This window comes from Aotus nancymaae, unplaced genomic scaffold (genome assembly GCF_030222135.1).
Source record: "Aotus nancymaae isolate 86718 unplaced genomic scaffold, 86718_ANA_hifiasm-v0.15.2.pri h1tg000064l_0, whole genome shotgun sequence".
Classification (NCBI taxonomy): domain Eukaryota; kingdom Metazoa; phylum Chordata; class Mammalia; order Primates; family Aotidae; genus Aotus; species Aotus nancymaae.
This window is the reverse complement of record NW_026988478.1, coordinates 1,074,972-1,092,922: the sequence shown is the minus strand read 5'-3', so window position 1 is coordinate 1,092,922 and position 17,951 is coordinate 1,074,972. Positions and strand designations below refer to the sequence as shown.

General features: G+C 45.5%; 1 pseudogene; it reads left to right on the top strand.

Moving 5' to 3' along the window:
• Positions 1-17,951, top strand: part of LOC135270548 (large ribosomal subunit protein uL30-like 1) — a 152,298-nt pseudogene that overhangs the window by 15,547 nt on the left and 118,800 nt on the right.

The window sequence follows — 17,951 nt, the reverse complement described above, 5'->3', positions numbered from 1 at the left end:
GCTCAAATGTCACTCAGAGATCTCTTCCCTGACATCCCCTCACTCTACTTGTAATTGCTTTTTTGCTTTTGTGCTGGTTTAAGGCAGGCACCCCACTAGAACTCCAGGAGAGCAGGGCAGAGTCTGTCTTGGTCAGCACCGTATCTGCAGCGCTTAGTACAAGGTTTACATAGAGCAGAAAAATAACTATTTTTGTGAAGAGAGGCACAAATGCAGTGAGGCTGAAAGATCTCCCTTTTCGGTTCCTCTTCCTCCTGAAACTGCCCTTTTTACACTCCTTGTTTTGGAATCCAAGCCTGGCCTGAGTTTAGTTCCTTGCTCGTGAAACGCGTCTCTGCAGTGTCACCGATCCAACTTCAAGCAGCAGCTGCCAAGCCCATGCTCCTGGCTCTCGGGTCTGGGGTTCAGCAGGAGCTGGCCACATTCCAAATACTGGGGTCCGCCGCTCTCGGCCCTAGCGGGCTGCAAATGCCCACCAGCTGCTGGCAGGGGCAGACGGTATTGCTGGGCAACTCCACCAGTCCCCAGCCACGGGTAATGTTGAGGAGTGTGTTCTATGCCACTGACCACAGTGTTCCTGTGGGGTAAGCTCCTGTCACCCATAACGGTGGCTGGTTTGACAAGCCACCCTTCGTAGGCTGATTTCTCTTCCCTGTCTCCTTCCCACTCCCCACCCCAAACAAACTGCTTGACCTTCAATCCTTATCACAGAGTCTACTTGTGGGAGAATGCGAACTAAGACAAGCACCGTTGCAGCATGACACTATACTGTTCCGTTATTATCATGACTACATGATAAGCACGCTGACCGCACGCTTCGGCACGTGTTTGCTCATCAGATCCTCCCATGAATACCCTCTACCACGTGATGTGGCCATCAGAGTGGATGAGAGTGTGGAGACAGAGGCCCAGGCTGTGAAGCGTGTCCTTATGCCCTGAGACCGTCGACACTTAGAGAAGAGCATTCGCATGATCGGTCATGGACGGCCACACACGTGTCCCTGGAGACTCACGCACTCTCACAAATGCCAGTGTGCGCACACTTGGACCCACATGTGCAGAAACCTCTTAGCGGCAATTTCAATTTCCTAAATAAAGACAAATGAGGAAGGCATGTTCTACCCAGCGTCCCACACTCCAGCTCACGGAATCCAGGGGCTTCCTCAGGCCGTCTGGCCCAGCCGCCTGCATCTAACCTAAACTGACACGGAATGAGGGCTTGTCAGCCAAGAAGCAGCGCTTAGCCAGCCATGCAGTGAGCTGTTAGGGACCCTGGGATAAGAAGGTGAAGAGGGTTGTGTGTGTGTGTGTGTGTGTGTGTGTGTGTGTATTTTTTTTTTGACAGTTTGAGGTTTACAATTACGTAGTAGAACTAATAGGCCCTTTCTGTCTCATAATTATGTTTGTCGTGATACAAACCCTTAAACATTTGGCTGCTGGTCTTGGATGAAACTCCCAGCATCAGATGGAATTGTAACGCCGTGACGAGCCATTATGCTGTGGCCGGGGGTTGTCCCTGTGTGACTCGCTGCCCGGGAGTGCTGCTGTTCTCGGCATGTACAACGAGGGCTCGTAATTGGAAGGAGGTCGTGTTTTCCATGGAGCTGTCACTTGGGACCCAAGGACTTGGAGGCAGGAGCTACTGGCTCAGGTGCCCTTGGGAGTTAGACGGGACCTGGGGCTCTGCCATTTCCCCCTTTGCTGGAAACACAGAGCTTTGCCAATGCTGTAGTCCAAGCAAGGGCGGCACTGGGCTGCCTTCATCTACATGGAGATTGCTATTCCTTCAACAGAGCAGTTGCAGCTAATTGAACTTTAAATTGTTCCATCCCTAAGAATGATGAACGTTGAGACCATTCCGCCAGGATGATGAGTTTAGTCCTGGAATAGATGTCGTGCAAGTCGGGCGGTGAACTGCCCCGAACACGCCTGGAGTGATGTTAGGAAGACAGCGAGCTGGAAATTAGCATTCCAGAAGGGATAAAGCCATCGGCATACAATATTAGAAGGTTTTTATGACATTATGTTTCTAGGTAGTTTGGACTTCCTGAGTTAGTTAAGAAACTTAATTTCCTTCCCATCAGAAGTATCTTAGGGCTGTTTCGGTTACAAGTAAGAGAAATCAATGCACTTGTTAAAGTGAAGGGAGATGTTTTATCAGTGAGGCACGGTGACCTGGTAAGAGCTTAGGTGTTTTCCCTTTTCTTTCTCTCAAAGGGCTAGTGAAAGACTAGCTCCTTATTTTGGAGGCCTGATGTATTCTTTGCTTTGAAGGAGAAGAGAATTTTTTTTTTTTTTTTTTTTTTTGAGACGGAGTTTCGCTCTTGTTACCCAGGCTGGAGTGCAATGGCGCGATCTCGGCTCACCACAATCTCCGCCTCCTTGGGTTCAGGCAATTCTCCTGCCTCAGCCTCCTGAGTAGCTGGGATTACAGGCACGCGCCACCGTGCCCAGCTAATTTTTGTATTTTTTTTTTTAGTAGAGAGGGGGTTTCACCATGTTGACCAGGATGGTCTCGATCTCTTGACCTCGTGATCCACCCGCCTCGGCCTCCCAAAATGCTAGGATTATAGGTGTGAGCCACTGCGCCTGGCCTCAGTATCTATTCTTAGTAGTCACACCTCCCTCTTGACTAAAATATGGTACTTTTTCACTTTTAATTCCTAGTGACCAAACGCAGGATCTGGATATCTGAGCGTGCAGGTGGCTGTGGGTAAAGCTGGATTAAAGGGTTGAACCACATCTCTCTCTATCCTTAGCCAGGCTTTCTCCATGTTGCAGCCCAGAATTCCCGTTCCGTTGTTCTTTCAGGGACGTCTGGAATCTAGAGGTTCAAGGGTACTCTGTGTGTCTCTCTTGCTCTCTCCCTTTCTTATTTTTTTTTCTTTCTATTTACCCCGTACCCTACAGTCAAGCCTTCTTAACATGACTGTCATAGTCACTGGCAGCCAGCAAAACCTGCAGTCTATGTTAGCCGGAATAATGGTCTCCAAAAGATGTCCATGTCCTAATCTTGGAATCTGTGAATATGTTCCCTCACCTGGCAAAATAAACTTTGCAGATGTGATTAAGGATATTGAGATGGAAATATCCTGGATCATCAACTGAGTGGGTCCAATGTGGTTATAAAGGTCCTTGGAAGAGGTAGGTAAGACAGTTGGCTGGGCACAGTGGCTCATGCCTGTAATCCTAGCACTTTGGGAGGCCAAGGCATGTCGTTTGCCTGAGCTCAGGAGTTCGAGACCAGACTGGGCAACACGGTGAAACCCCATCTCTACTAAAATACAAAAAAATTTAGCCAGGCATGGTGGCGTGCACCTGTAATCCCAGCTACTCAGGAGGCTGAGACAGGAGAATCGCTTGAACCTGGGAGGCGGAGGTTGCAGTGAGCCAAGATTGCGCCACTGCACGCCAGCCTGGGTGACAGAGTGAGACTCCGTCTCAAAAAAAAAGAAAGTTGAAGGTGGAAGGAGAGGGAACAATGAAGCAGGACTTGGAGTGATGCCCTTTGAAGATGGAATAAGGGGCCACAAGCCAAAGAATGTAGGAAGGCTCTAAAAGCTAGGAAAAGTGAGGAAAAAGCTCCTCCCCAGAGCCTTTAGAAGAAACCAGCCCTGCTGACACCTTAAATTTAGCCTGCTGAAACGGATTTCAGATTTCTGGCCTCTGGAACTGTAAGAGAATAAATTCAAGTTGTTTCAAGCCATGAAGTTTGTTGGAATTTGTCATAGCAGCAATGGGAAATTGATACACAACCCAAAAGGAAGAGAGACCTTTTTTTCCCCGACATTGATGTGCTAAATCTGACAGAGGTTTTCTGACTTGCCTTACTTGGACCATACACCCACTTCTGGGGCCAGACACACTGGACAGAAGCATGAGGTAGCGTGAGTGGCCACCTTGAACTCAGGACTCAGAAGACGCACTTGTGGTAGGCTGGGGAGAGCCTGTTCCACCACAGACAGAGGGTGGCTGGCCAGATGGCTCTGTGGCACACTCTGACCTCCCACTCCCATGCCAGCCAGCCTATGTTCCAAATGACTGTTGAAAATCAACTCCATTCTTCAAAGACAAAGTCTCGACTTCAATGAGAACATTCAGAAGATTGTGCTTCAGGTTTGCAAAGCTGTTCCTAGGAAGACTGTTTTGTGGTCTTCAGAGCACATATATGAATGGAGCAAGCTTCATCTGCATATGCAAGATTGGATATTTCTGTTGTAAATATTTTTTTTTGGTCCAAAGGAAGATCTGGGTTTATATTCAGAGCCTGCAATGTGACAGCTTGGTAAACTCTGAATTTCAGTTTTCTCATCTGTAAAATGGAGATAATTATACTTTCATATGGGTTGTTGAAAGGATTAGAAAAGGCAATTTATGTAAAACCTGGCACTATTTAAATAACATATGCAAAGCTTAGCACAGTTGTTCAATAAATGATCGCTATATTTGTCTTGTTCTATATATACGGTAACATGAAATTAGTTCGTGAAAGTCAGACTGGATTGTGAGTGGGCTTGAGTTGTTAAAGCTGTGTATCTCAGTACGTAGATCACTGGGAATAGCCATGTAATTTATTGTACCTTCTATATGTATATATAGTGATGTTTTTAAAAGCAAAAAATCCTAACTTTGTTTGTTTTCCTGTTGTTGTACCTGCCCAATTCTCTGCTGAATTTTCAGTGTTCTATGCATTTCACAGAATCTGAGTGCCGCTCGGCATTTGTGTGTGTGGTTACTTGAGGAATGTATGATTTTCCTGCTAGGGTGTAGATTCCGTAAGGGTTAGAATCATGTCTGCTTTTCCTTACTACTGTGTTTCCAGTGCCTAGGCCAGTGCCTGGCCCATGGTACATGCTCAATAAATATTTGTTGGAGGAACGATGTGCGTGGATTAAAGAAGAAGGCTTGAGAGAAAACCGGTAAGGAGGCAGATGGGAGTGGTCAGCGCTGCCAGGTGCTGCCAGGAGGGCAAGTATCATGAGGCCCGGACACGTGCGCTTTGGATTTGGCAGCCTGGAGGTTACTGGTGACCTTGATGAGAACAAATTCAGGGAGTTATGGAGGCTGGAGCTGGCCCATAGCAGGCTGAGGGCCGAGTGGTGGGAAATCGGAGGAGTGTGGATGAATCTTCCTAGAATGGCAGTTGGCCAAGAGCAAGCCCCCAGGACAAAGTTTACTCTTCTCCTATGGAGACAAGTTTTCACTGTGAACAGGGATCTCCTCCTTACCTGCCATTTTCCCTCAAGCACAGCCCCAGGAAGCTAGCGAGTCTTCTCAGTTCCCAGTGGAGATGGGATGCTAGCCTTTTGTGGTTGCACGTGCCTGGGATCACCACGCTGCCCTGGTGTATTCCTGCTCCTGGCTTTGTGACAACCCTCTGCTGATGCAAGGAAGTGTCAGCCTTATCCTCAAGCACAGGCGGCACTCGTGGGGCATGAGCAGTCAAGGGCTCTAGAGGTAGCTCAGTGCTTCTCATCAAGGAGGCTGGTGTCGGGTCCCACACCCACCGAGGGTGCCAATGCCCTGGGAAGGGTGGCACTGGTGTCTAGCTGGCCACCTGGAGTTCCTTTCAAGGTCTAGAACAGGAGCAAGTAAGAGTTGATGTCCACTGGTCGCTTTTATATAAATACATTTGTCATTTATGTAAATGTCATTTAGAGGCAGGAACTCAGGATTATTTCAACTGTAAGATACTGGAAGTATCCGGACCCGTGTTTGAATTGAATCGAATGACTTCTACAGTCACAGACCTCACAGATGTATCAAGTTCTGCACCCTCTGCGTACCATGCAATGAAATCCTTGCAAAATAGCCTCAATCCTCAGACTCAGCACTTTCAGTAACAGGGACCTCCCTGCTTCCTATGACAGTCAGTGCAGTCTTCGGATTACTCTTCAACTAATGTTTCTGTCAAGCTCTGTGTTTCAAAAATAGTTCTTCCTTAAAACTAAAAAAGCCCTTTCTTCCCTCTTGCCTTTTCTAGACCTATCCCCTCTTTGGCAATGGAAACGTAGAGCTGCCCACTGTGGTTCTCAGGGGGCCTGAGTCCATACCGTCCGCACCACGTGATTCACATGAAGTTGACCTGTGTCCGCTATGAACAGGCCTCTTTCTTTGCGTGAGGAATGTCTGTACTGAGTGAAGGATTGTGGAAAGAAAAGGTAGGTAGAAGCCTTCTAGGCTGCTATGCAGTCTAAGGAAAATTTGGCAAAGCTGTTGGGGAGTCCTAGAGCTACAATTAGCCATTGGAGGGCTCACCTTAGTAGCCCTGCTGCACTTAGTCAGTGGCTGGAAGCAGCTTTGGGGAGGTTTACCTGGGCACAAACATGATAACATATTTCAAAGGCAGCCAGAGTTGGCCGGGCGCGGTGGCCCACACCTGTAATTTCAAAGGCAGCCAGAGTCGGCCGGGCATGGTGGCTCACACCTGTAATCCCAGCACTTTGGGAGGCCGAAGCAGGCAGATCACCTGAGGTTAGGCGTTCAAGACCAGCCTGGCCAACATGGCGAAACCCCGTCTCTGCTTAAAATACAAAAATTAGCTGGGCCTGCTGATGCACATCTGTAATCCCAGCTACTTGGGAGCTGAGGCAGGAGAATCACTTGAGCTGGGAGGTGGAGGCTGTAGTGAGCTGAGAATGCACCACTGCACTCCAGCCTGGGCAACGGAGCGAGACTCTGTCACTCACACACACAAAAGGCAGCCAGAGTCCCAGGTCAGTTATTCTCCTTGCAGTTGGAGATCTGTGAGATGAATACCCATGGCCACCATGTCACAGTCTCCCCTTCGGTGTCTGGGACAGTCAACAGCCTTGCAATAGGGAGAAGAAAATGTTGGCCTTGTTCTTTCTGTAAAAGGGTGTTGGTGACAACAGATATGCTCCTATTTAGAGCTAGAGTTCAGCTTTACCTGTACCTTATGGCGAGATGTTGCCTCTACCCAACTGTCCTCACGGGGAGAGAAAATTGCCACTTGCAGTGATTATTTTTCTGGTGGCAACAGCTATGTGCTTATTAGCTCAAACTAGTGAGGAATGTAGAAAAATCACCACGTGCATGGTACATGTTGGTTCAAAGGCGTTTTCCATCCATTATGTCATTGGATTCTCACCAAGACCTTATGAAGTTGGTAGTTCAGGTACACATTTAGAGACCAAGACTTAGAAAAGTCAGAAGGGTCCCAGTAATCCCAGCACTTTGGGAGACCAAGGTGGGTGGATCACAAGATCAGGAGTTTGATCATGCTGGCCAACATAGTGAAGTCCTGTCTCTACTAAAAATACAAAAATTAGCCGGGTGTGGTGGCAGCTGCCTGTAATCCCAGCTACTTGGGAGACTGAGGCAGGAGAATCACTTGCACCTGGGAGGCAGAGGTTGCAGTGAGCCAATCTCATGCATTGCATTGCAGCCTGGGCAACAGAGTGAGGCTCCTACTCAATCAAAGTCACACAGTCTCTAAGTGGGAGAACTGGGACTTAAATTCGGGTGCCTCATTCTAGATCCTGGAATATGTCCGTGATAACCTGCCTTGGTGGAAGAGGACTTGGGAACAAGTAGAAAGAGCTAGACTCCTCTTCCTGTCTTTCTGTATCTGGTGGGATTGTGAACAAGGAACATAGTTTTATGTGGCCTGAATGACTTTTATGTGGCCACCGAGTTTTATATGGCCTTAATGACTCGAATGGGCTGTGCACTCACGGCAGCCTCAGTTGGCCAAGAGAACACCTTTCCTTCCATCTTCTCAGCAGCTGCACGGAGACAACTCGCGTCGAGCAGCCTAGGAAACTGAGCATGGGAATCCACTGTACAGTCAGATGCATGTAGTGTTCTTCCCTGACTCCAAACTGAGGCTGTTTAGCACTATTCACTCATCATCTTACTGTACGTCTTGCATCAGAAATCCTAGTTTGCTGCGTAAGGTAGCAGGGACTGTCTTCTCCGCTTTCTCCGCGTGGGTTTCCGCACACCTGCCATTAATGAACTGTATTCCCAAAGCTCATGTTCTTTGTGTGTGGGCCCAGCTTTTCTGACTGCAGTGGGTAGAGCGTGGCGGGGCAGGAGGGGAAAGAGGATGAAAAGACAGAGAACCTCAGAGTTTGGAGTCAAGCTCCAAAGACTCATCCCAGTGTGAGAAGCCTGTGGTCTTCAACTCAGAAAAGAGAGAGCCTCTTTCAGTCCCCTCTTGCAGGATAGATATCCTGCTCTGTACCACATACACCATGAAATACTGTGCAGCCATAGAAAGAAATGAGATCATGTCCTTTGCAGGGACATGGCTAGAGCTGGAAGCTGTTATTAGCAAACTAACACAGGAACAGAAAACCAAACACTGCATGTTCTCACTTATAAGTGGGAGGTGGATATTGAGAACACATGGACACATCAGGGGGAGCGACACCCACTGGGGCCTGTCGGGGGTGGGTGGGGAAAGAGCGTCAGGAAGAATAGCTAATGGATGCTGGACTTAACACCCCGGCGATGGGTTGATCTGTGCAGCAGACCACCATGGCACACACTTCCCTATGTTACAGACCTGCGCATCCTGCACATGGACCCTGGAGCATAAAAGTTGAAAAAAAAAAGTAAAAATAGAAGTCCTGCTGTGCTCACTGGGTACCATGAGACAAAAATCCCAGCTTCCATCGCATCTGGCCAAGGACCTCCAAGCATCAGAAAACTAACAAAGACATAACTGAGCCAGAGAGTAGAATCAAGGCCTCCTGATTTCGACTCTGATAATACTAATCATCACGATCCTAGTAATAACTAACCTTTTCCTCATACGACGGCCTAGGAAACATCATTTGTGTAAATTGCTGTTCTTTCATTTACTTTCCGGCTTCTAGGTTCTCTGCTCTCCAGCACCACAAGGGGCCCTGTAAAGATAACAGTCTGCAAGCTCAGCAATGTACGATTAATTTTACCTGATTACTACGTATGGAATATGCAAAGCATAGGTCTGGTCCCCAAAGGACGAGTTCACAAAGAATGTATTTAGTATGTGGTGGAACCTGAATTTCAGCTCTGCTTTCTGATTCATAGAGTCAGCCTCCACTTAAAGTCCATGAAGGGGAAAAAATAAATATTCAAAGCAACGTTAGTCCACTTTGAGAACACAGAGCTGAAAACGGTTTTCTATCTGACATAATTGGATATACTAGCTATTTTTTATTTTTGTTTTTTTATAAAGATTGTCTTACTGTGTTGGCCAGGCTGGTCTTGAACTCCCTGGCTCAAGCAATCCTCCTGCCTCAGCCTCCCAGAGTGCTGGGATTACAGGCATGAGGCACCACATCTGGCCCAATGTACTAGCTATTCACACACCAAGAGACAGCTGAGGTCTATGTGAATATTTAAATGTAATCAGACTAAGGCATCCTCTACTATGTTTTTGGTGGGGAGAGAAGTTAAGCTTTGCTAGTCTAATTTGAATATGCAAATTTGGTTTATATACTATTATTCTGGCCAGGTGTGGTGGCTCATGCCTGTAGTTTCAGCACTTTGGGAGGCCAAGGCAGGAGGATCCCTTCAGCCCAGGAGTCTGAGATCAGCCTGGGCAAGATGTGGAGACCTCATCTCTACAAAAAAAATATTTTTTTTTGAATTAGCTAGGCATGGTGGCATGCGCCTGTAGTCTCAGCTCCCCAGATGGCTGAGGCAGGACGCTCCCTTGAGCCCAGGAGTTGAGGTGTCAGTGAGCTATGAATGTGTCACTGCACTCCAGCCTGAGCAACAAAGTGAGAAGCTGTCTTTAAAAAAATAATAAAGTATATATATTATATATATTCCTTGTTCATTATCATGTATGTACTATTAGAAGCCAATTTTTTCTTTTAAAAGAAACCCCATAGCTGAGCATTCAGCTTTGCTAGGCCTCTCATGAAAACTATTACAAAGGAAAGAAAAAACACTTTTCTTGATATGATTGAACGTATCTAAAAGTTAAAAATCTGTGCAAGACAAACTGGAAACTCCTCTGTGTGTGTGTGTGTGTGTGTGTGTGTGTGACAGAGAGATGCGCAGCACATCCAAGCAGATACAGTTGAATGGAAGGGATGATTTATGTCCATGCCTGGCCCCGGAACATTGCTTACAATCACCATGAGGTTTCTGGTTTATAAAAATATTTGGAATGGAGGCAAGAAGAGGATTTTTTTTTTTTGTCACTGCTTCAGACCTCTCGCCCTCAGGAGCTCTAGCCTGTGACACAGGGAAGCACAGGCTGGTGTGGCTCATTGGCTCTCAGAGCACTTTATAGACTTGCAGGTATCAGCTGACATCACAGAAACAAACAACATAACGTCTCTGGTTCATGGAGTGCATTTGACCAAGGTGTCCGTGAATCAAAATCCTGTCATTGAAACCAAATGTAGCAAAACAAGGATATGCAGAGAGCACAAAAGAGCAGTCCTCATGAAGATTGCGGCACCATTTTTGCAGAAAGTGGATCCTAAAATTCATACGGAAATGCAAAGAACCCAGAATAACCAAAACATTTATTGAAGAACTCAGCCTTCTCAACTTCAAAATTTATCACAAGGCTGGGTGCAGTGTCTCACGCTTGTAATCCCAACACTTTGGGAGGCCGAGGTGGGAGGATTGCCTGAGCACAGGGGTTTGAGACCAGCCTGGGCAACATAGCAAGACTTCATCTCTACTGAAAAAATAAAAAATAACTATTAAAGAAACTCACCACAGAGCTGTAGTAATCAAAATAGTGTGGTATTAGCACAAGGATAAACATGTAATCAATGGTGTAGAATTGAGACTTCAGAAATAAACCTTCACATTTATGGTCAATTGATTTTTGACAAGGGTACTAAGTGTGGAAAAAAATAGTCTTTTTCAACAAACTATGCTGGGACAACTGAATATCCATATGCAGAAGAGTGAAGCTGGACCCCTGCCTCACAGCATGTGCAAAAATTAACTTGAAAGGAATCAAAGACCTAAATGTCAAAGCTAGAATTACAAAACTCTTACAGAAAAATGTAGGAGAAAATCTTCATGGTCTTGGGTTAGGAAATGCTTTCTTCAATATTAAAAGCAAATGTGGGGGCCAGGCGTGGTGGCTCATGCCTATAATCCCAGCACTTTGGGAGGCCGACATGAGTGGATCACCTGAGGTCAGGAGTTCAAGATCAGCCTGACCAACATGGTGAAACCCCATCTCTACTAAATACAAAAAATTAGCCAAGTGTGGTGTATGCCTGTAATCCCAGCCACTTGGGAGGCTGAGGCAGGAGAATCACTTGAACCCGGGAGGCAGAGGTTGCAGTGAGACGAGATCGTGCCATGGCACTCCAGCCGCCTGGGCAACAAGAGTGAAACTCTGTCTAAAAAAACCAAATGTGGCAAAAGAAAAAAATAAATATATTGAACTTTGTCAACATTAAAAATTTTTGTGTTTTGGAGGATGTCATCAAGAAAGTGAATGAAGAACCCATAGAAGGAAGAAAATATTTGCAAGCCATGTGTCTGATAAGGGGCTGGTATTCAGAACACTTACAACCCAATCGTAAAAAGACCAATAACCCAATTAAAATGAGCAAAGGATCTAAACAGACATTTCTCCAAATAAGATGCAACAATGGGCCGGGCATGGTGGCTCACACCTGTAATCCCAGCACTTTGGGAGGCGAGGTGGGCAGATCACTTGAGGTCAGGAGTTCGAGACCAGCCTGGCCAACATGGTGACACCCTGTATCCACTAAAAATACAAACATTAACTGGGCAGGGCGGCACATCCCTGTAGTCACAGCTACTTGGGAGGCTGAGATGGAAGAATCACTTGAACCTGAGAGGCAGAGGTTGCAGTGAGCCGAGATTGTGCCACTACACTCTAGCCTGGGTGATGGGAGTGAAATCCTGTCTCAAACAAAACAAAACATAAATGCCCAAAAAGCACATGAAAACATGCTCAACCCACTAATCATTAGCGAAATGCAGATAAAAACTACGGTGAGATACCACTTCACAACGACTAGTATGGCTAAAACAAAAAACACAGGTGATAACGAGTGTTGTGAGGCTGTGGCTGAAACTGGAGGCCTCATACATTGCTGGTGGTGATGGAATGTCATGTAGCCACTTTACAAAAACAGTTTGGGGATTCCTCAAAATGTTAAAACAGAATTATCACTTGATCCAGCAAATAAGAGATATGAAAATACACATCCACAGAAAAACTTGAACATACAGCCAAATATGTAGAATGCAAATAGCCAAAATTTAGAAACAGTCAAAATGTCCATTAACTGATGAATGAAGACAAAATGATGTATATCCATACAATTACATAGCCATAAACAGAATTAAAGTACTGGTGTGTGCTACGGCATGGATGAACCCTGAAGGCAGTATCCCAAGTGAAAGAAACAGACACGCAAGGTCATACTGCGTGATTCAGTGATAGGAAACCCTGGGAACAGGCACATCTATGGACAGAGAACGTGCAGTGTCTTTTTGGGGCAGGTGGACGGGGGAAAATGGGGATGGAAAACGCTAATCGGCATGGTGTTTCTTTTTGGAATGGTGAAAGTGTTCTAAAATTTCTTGTGGTGTTAGTTGCACAACTCTGTGAATAGACTAAAGCCATTGAACCGTATGATTTAAATTAATTAATTATATGGTATGTGAATTACATAGTAATAAAGGTGTTAAATTCCCTCCCCGAGTCAGCTCTCCTTTCAGAAACAGCGCTGTCAACAGCATCAAGCCCAGATTTTAAGTAACTTTATACAACTCATGAGCTGTGATTATCAGGCCCCTGTGACTCCTTTGGTCTGGAGAGACACGTTTATTCACAGGGCCACAGGCAGGGCTGCCCTTAGGGGAAGGTGCAGCTGCTCTGGGGAGAGAAAAGATCAGGACCGTAGTAAGGAGCAGGTGTAGATTCCAAGATGCGTCTTCTAACCAGTCAGGCTCAAAGTTAAGATTTCAGGAATTTGGTCTTGAGATGGTCCTAATTCTTACATTCAGGCAGCTTGACTTCCCTGGCATAGCTTTGAGTCAGGGGCAGCCCAGATGAATTCAGTGAAACTGAAAGACCCAGTGCTTTTTTTTTTTTTTTTGGCAGAGAACCTTGGGAAAGGGAAATGGGTAAATGGTGGCCAAACTATCCTACAGGTGGGGCTTCCATTCGTCTCAAGTTGCACCTGCCCCAAATGCTATCCTCGGATTGACCAAAATTGGCTGCAAGAATGAGAGGTAGCTCACCAAATAGAAAACGGGGGGAAGGCCATTTCAAGCAGAATGAACCAGCTGTTCAAAAACAGTGAAAGAACCAGACACAGTGAACCCGTTCCCTGCCAACCTCGCTCTCAGCGCTACAGGTCAGTCATTTAGTCAGCCTCGTCCCTCCCAGGACTTGGTTTTCTACCGATTCCACCACTGTTGAGAAATGTTACGTTTATGAATATTGGTGAATGCTGAGTGTATTATAGAATATATTGTTTGCTAGGAAGAACGATGGCAAGGAAAACCTAGCCGCCCCCACCCACCCGCCAAGTAGAAAACTACCTGGGGCATTCCAAAGTGGCAGGACAACGTGTAAATATCACACACCGGTTAAAACAATTCTTTAAGGTAGCTGACCCCATGGCTCAGCTCCCTCGTGCCCCCGTGGCTCCCTCGTGGAGAATACTTTTTAGGTTGTTTGTGATCAGTGGTAAGTGGCACCAGCTGCCTACTTGGCGTGTTTCGTGTTATGAGAAAACACAGAACACCTGTTTGTTAATAGTGAGCACCTGTTCAGGGAGAATAAATGCATGGGTCAGCGTCTCCTCGGGGCCTTCAGCCCAGAATGTCGTCAGCTCCTGAGGTTCTCCGTTCAGAAGGCTGCTGTCCCCTGACAGAGCCGCTTTGCTGTTCTATCTGGGTGTCTGCCTCTCAGTTCGTCAGCGTCGCCTGGGTGGGAGTCTCTACGGCTGAGCTGGTTCTCCGTACGCCACAAGTGAGTTCTTTATCCAGAGCTCTCAGGAGAGCTGGTATCTTCTCTTCCTTGTTTTTCTACCTCCATGTTTAACCAGGGTAGGTGCTTAGTAGGTCCTTAGTTTGTTTGTTTATTAGCGATTATGACATAGTGCGTAATGGTCTTTAGTCTTCTTGAGAAGGCTAAGGACGGTTTAATCATAAGAAACACTAAGGGGCCGGGCCCGGTGGCCCAGGCCTGTAATCCCAACACTTGTGGAGGATGAGTCGGGCGGATCACAGGGTCGGGAGATTGAGACCATCCTGGCTAACGTGGTGAAACCCTGTGTCTACTAAAAACACAAAAATTAGCTCGGTATGGTGGCACATGCCTGTAATTCCAGAAACTTGAAAGTCTTTTTTTTTTAAACAATGAGTGTTTGCTGTGTTTGCTCCAATTACCCCAGAGACGGTAAGGTAAAGGGAGGAATAAGAGTGAGACACCATATTTGACCCATCTTTATAGAGAAGCTATAAGACAGGTACGTTAGGGATGTGTCTCCTGATTGGTTGGAAGATGTGACAAGCACAGATAAGGAAGGCCAGCAGTTTGGGACAGAGCAAGCTGATTTAAAGCAGGCTCCCGATTCGGCCTGTTTTGGTGGAATAAATACAGGTGTCATCCCCGGAGGCTGTTCCCAGCAATATGAAGTCAAGGTAGAGGGACTTCCACCTGCGGGCGTGGAGCGCGGCCCGGGGCAGTTCAGCCACAAGTCGATGGAAACTTTAGTTCTTTTCTTCTAAAAAATTCTTTTTTTTTTTAACTTTTAGGCTCAGGGGTACATGTGCACGTTTGTTACATAGGTAAATTCGTGTCAGGGGTGTTTGCAGTACAGATTATTTTATCACCCAGGTACTAAGCCTAGTTATTTTTTTGGAGCCTCCCCCTCCCACCCTCCCGCCTCAAACAGACCCAGTGTCTTTCGTTTCCCTCTCTGCGCCCTGTGGAATCCTCAGGTCTTATTTCCATGGCTGCAAACAGAGGTCTAACTCAGTGCCCCACTCTCATCTCTAAGGAGTGATTCGGCAGATGGTTAGAATGGAACCCGAGCACCAGGCCCTCCAGATGGCCCCGAGGGGTATGTCGGGAGCTGGCTGCTCGGCCTCATTCATCTGCTGGCAGCGAGCACATTCAATTGTGAATACAAATGAGAGGAAGTGCTTCAGACCCTAAGACAAAGAAAATGATAAATAGCCTCATTTCATCTATCCAATTTCTTTTTACTGTTATCTAATTTTAAATTATTTTGTGATTTATTTAATAAATCACTGTTTTGGACGTGACAGAAAATGGAGTTTGGCGAAGGGAGCTTGCCTCTCATCTGCGATCAGCTTTGGAGCTTAGTGGCTGCCGTCCAGGGCTCCTTGTATGTGAGCATTTTGAGGTGGCACCCATGTCTCGCCGTCTTTCTAGTCTCCCTCCCCTTCTAGTCTTCCCCAGGAACCCAGTGCGATGCTCGATGCCATGTGAGAAGTTAGAAGCTTAAGAGCATAAGAATCCCTGCATCATCAGAGGTTAGCTGGCTGACCTTGGGTGCTTCACCCACCCGTCTAAAGCTGTTCTGGCTGTTCCAGTACAGGACACTGTATTATAGAATATGGCGGACTTTTATTTCCATCAAATGTTACCAGGGTTGGGACTAAGGTGAGGCAAATAACCCTGTACCTGTGTGAGTCTGAGAGTGAATTCCTCATTTTGGACTCCAGGCCCCCCACTTGCCTCACCCCAGTTGTGACCCTGGCTATTATTACACAAACACAGTGAGTGAATGCACTCTCCTCAAAGAGCTCTTGGGGGATCTGTCCATAGGTCAGCAGTTCAAGTGAAGTAGGAAGCACCAAAGTCCACAGAGTGATTCGGGTCCTGCCGTGGTTCACAGAAAGGAGACTTCGTTTCCTGCTAAGGCCATCCTGGAAAGCTTCATGGAGGAGGTGACATCTGATTGGCAGCCCTGAAGGATGGCTGGGATGAGGCAGCTGAATGATAGAAATAGTGGCACAACCTTGGAAATAAGAGCAAGGTGAAGATTTAACTTGCCATTAACTAGATATATGACCTTAAACAAGTCACTTGGCAAATAAGGGCTCTAATTTCCTGATGATTTATAAGGCGCTCTAGTGATTGCTCCTATAAATAGCGGCGCAGGAGCATCAGCAAAACCTGGGACTCGCCTAGAGATGGTGAGTCCATCTCCTGACGTTTCCTGTGGACCAGTGGCCCCCTGAGGAAGATGCTAATTGGGTTGATAGAAATTGGTTAAAGTGTTTAGCTGGGATTGGCATGGGATATGTTTGGGCACTAATTTTAATTTTAGAAACAAAGGGTTCATAGCATTTTCTCTCCTCCTCCTCCTCCTTTTTCTGAGACAGGGTCTCACTCTGTCTCCCATGCTGGAGTGCAATGATATGATCACAGCTCACTGTAACCTCGAACTTGTGGGTTCAAGGGATCCTCCCACCTCAACTTCTCAAAGCTCTAGGATAACAGGTGTGAGTCGGTGCATCTTAGCTCATAGTATTTTCTTATTATGAAGTTTTTTGGAGCCAGGCATGATGGCACATGCCTTTAGTCCTAGCTACTCAGGGGGCTGAGGCAGGAGGATTCTTTGCCCAGGAGTTTGAGACCAGGCTGAGCAACAGAGCAAGATTTCATCTCAGAACAAATTTTTTTTAACTTCTTCATAAACTTGCAATTGATATGTAACTTCTTGGATAATGATGAATTCCTATTTGTAATATACAGCTTTAAAAAGATGGAACTGTATTATTATTATGGTTCTAAAATATATTTCCCCTATGCTTCATAGTATAGCCTGGGCAGCTTTCCAAATCAACACAGTAGTTCTACCTGACTTCCTTTTTAAGGCTGCATAGTTTTCCATTGTCTGCTGGTAACAGTGTTTTCTATCTAGTCCCTGGTTGATGGTCGTTTCAGGTGTTTTCTGTGCACATAATTCTGCAGTGAGCCCACATGTACACATACCATTAAATACAGGGGCCAATGTATTTGTAGGGTAAATTCTTGGATGTGGAATTGAGATGGCATTGATAGCATCTTGAAAGGTGAATTTGTTTTATTATTAGTGAAATTACATTGAATGTCTGAATGTAAAATACGAACTGGAAGGAGGTGAGACGGAGCAGAGGGAGCTTAGGGGCTGCTTCGGAGGAAGGTACTGATGGGACATTCCTATAAGTTCCAGCTCAGGGCATCATTTTTTGGGTCACTGACAGGACTCGAGGCCTACTTTAGTTGTATTTCTAGATGTACTGTCATTATTGGGGTTTTCTAGAAATTCTGCAATATCGGTTTGCATTTCCCTTGACCTGTTTAATAAAGAGTTTTAAAACATTTCCAGGTAAAAAGACATTATTTCAAACAGTTCGTCAGTAATTTATAGTTTTATAGTATTGTGGTTAGAAGTTTTTGACATTTCCATTTTTGCAATTAATTTAGATTTTCTTTGTAGCTTAAAATATGGTCTATTGTCATAACTGTTTTATACGCGCCTGAGAAGGAGATTATCAGGAGGTAGGCTTGAATATGTAGCTGTTAGATACATTTTTTGATTAATTTAGATTTTCTATATACTTGCTAAATATTTCCCCTTTAATTTGTCTAAGTCTGAGGGTGGTATTTTAAATTCTCTTATTGTGAGTTTGTCTATTTTTCCTTTTGTCTTCTATAATTTCTACTTTGTGAAAGTTGTTGCTATATTATTTTGTGCATACAGATTAACAAAATCTCATGCATTATAGATTTTAACATTATAAACTATCCTTCTTTGTCTTGTCTAGTGCTTTTAGTTCTAAATTATAGCCTATTTGACCATGACACCTGTTTTCATTTTATCTTTGCCATTTGAAATTAATTTACTTTTTGATTTGATCTTTCTGATTACTTAGTTTTGTATTTGTTTCTTGAAAAAACATAGGGTTGTATTTAAGTTTTTTTGAGTGGGTGCATTTAGCCTGTGTAC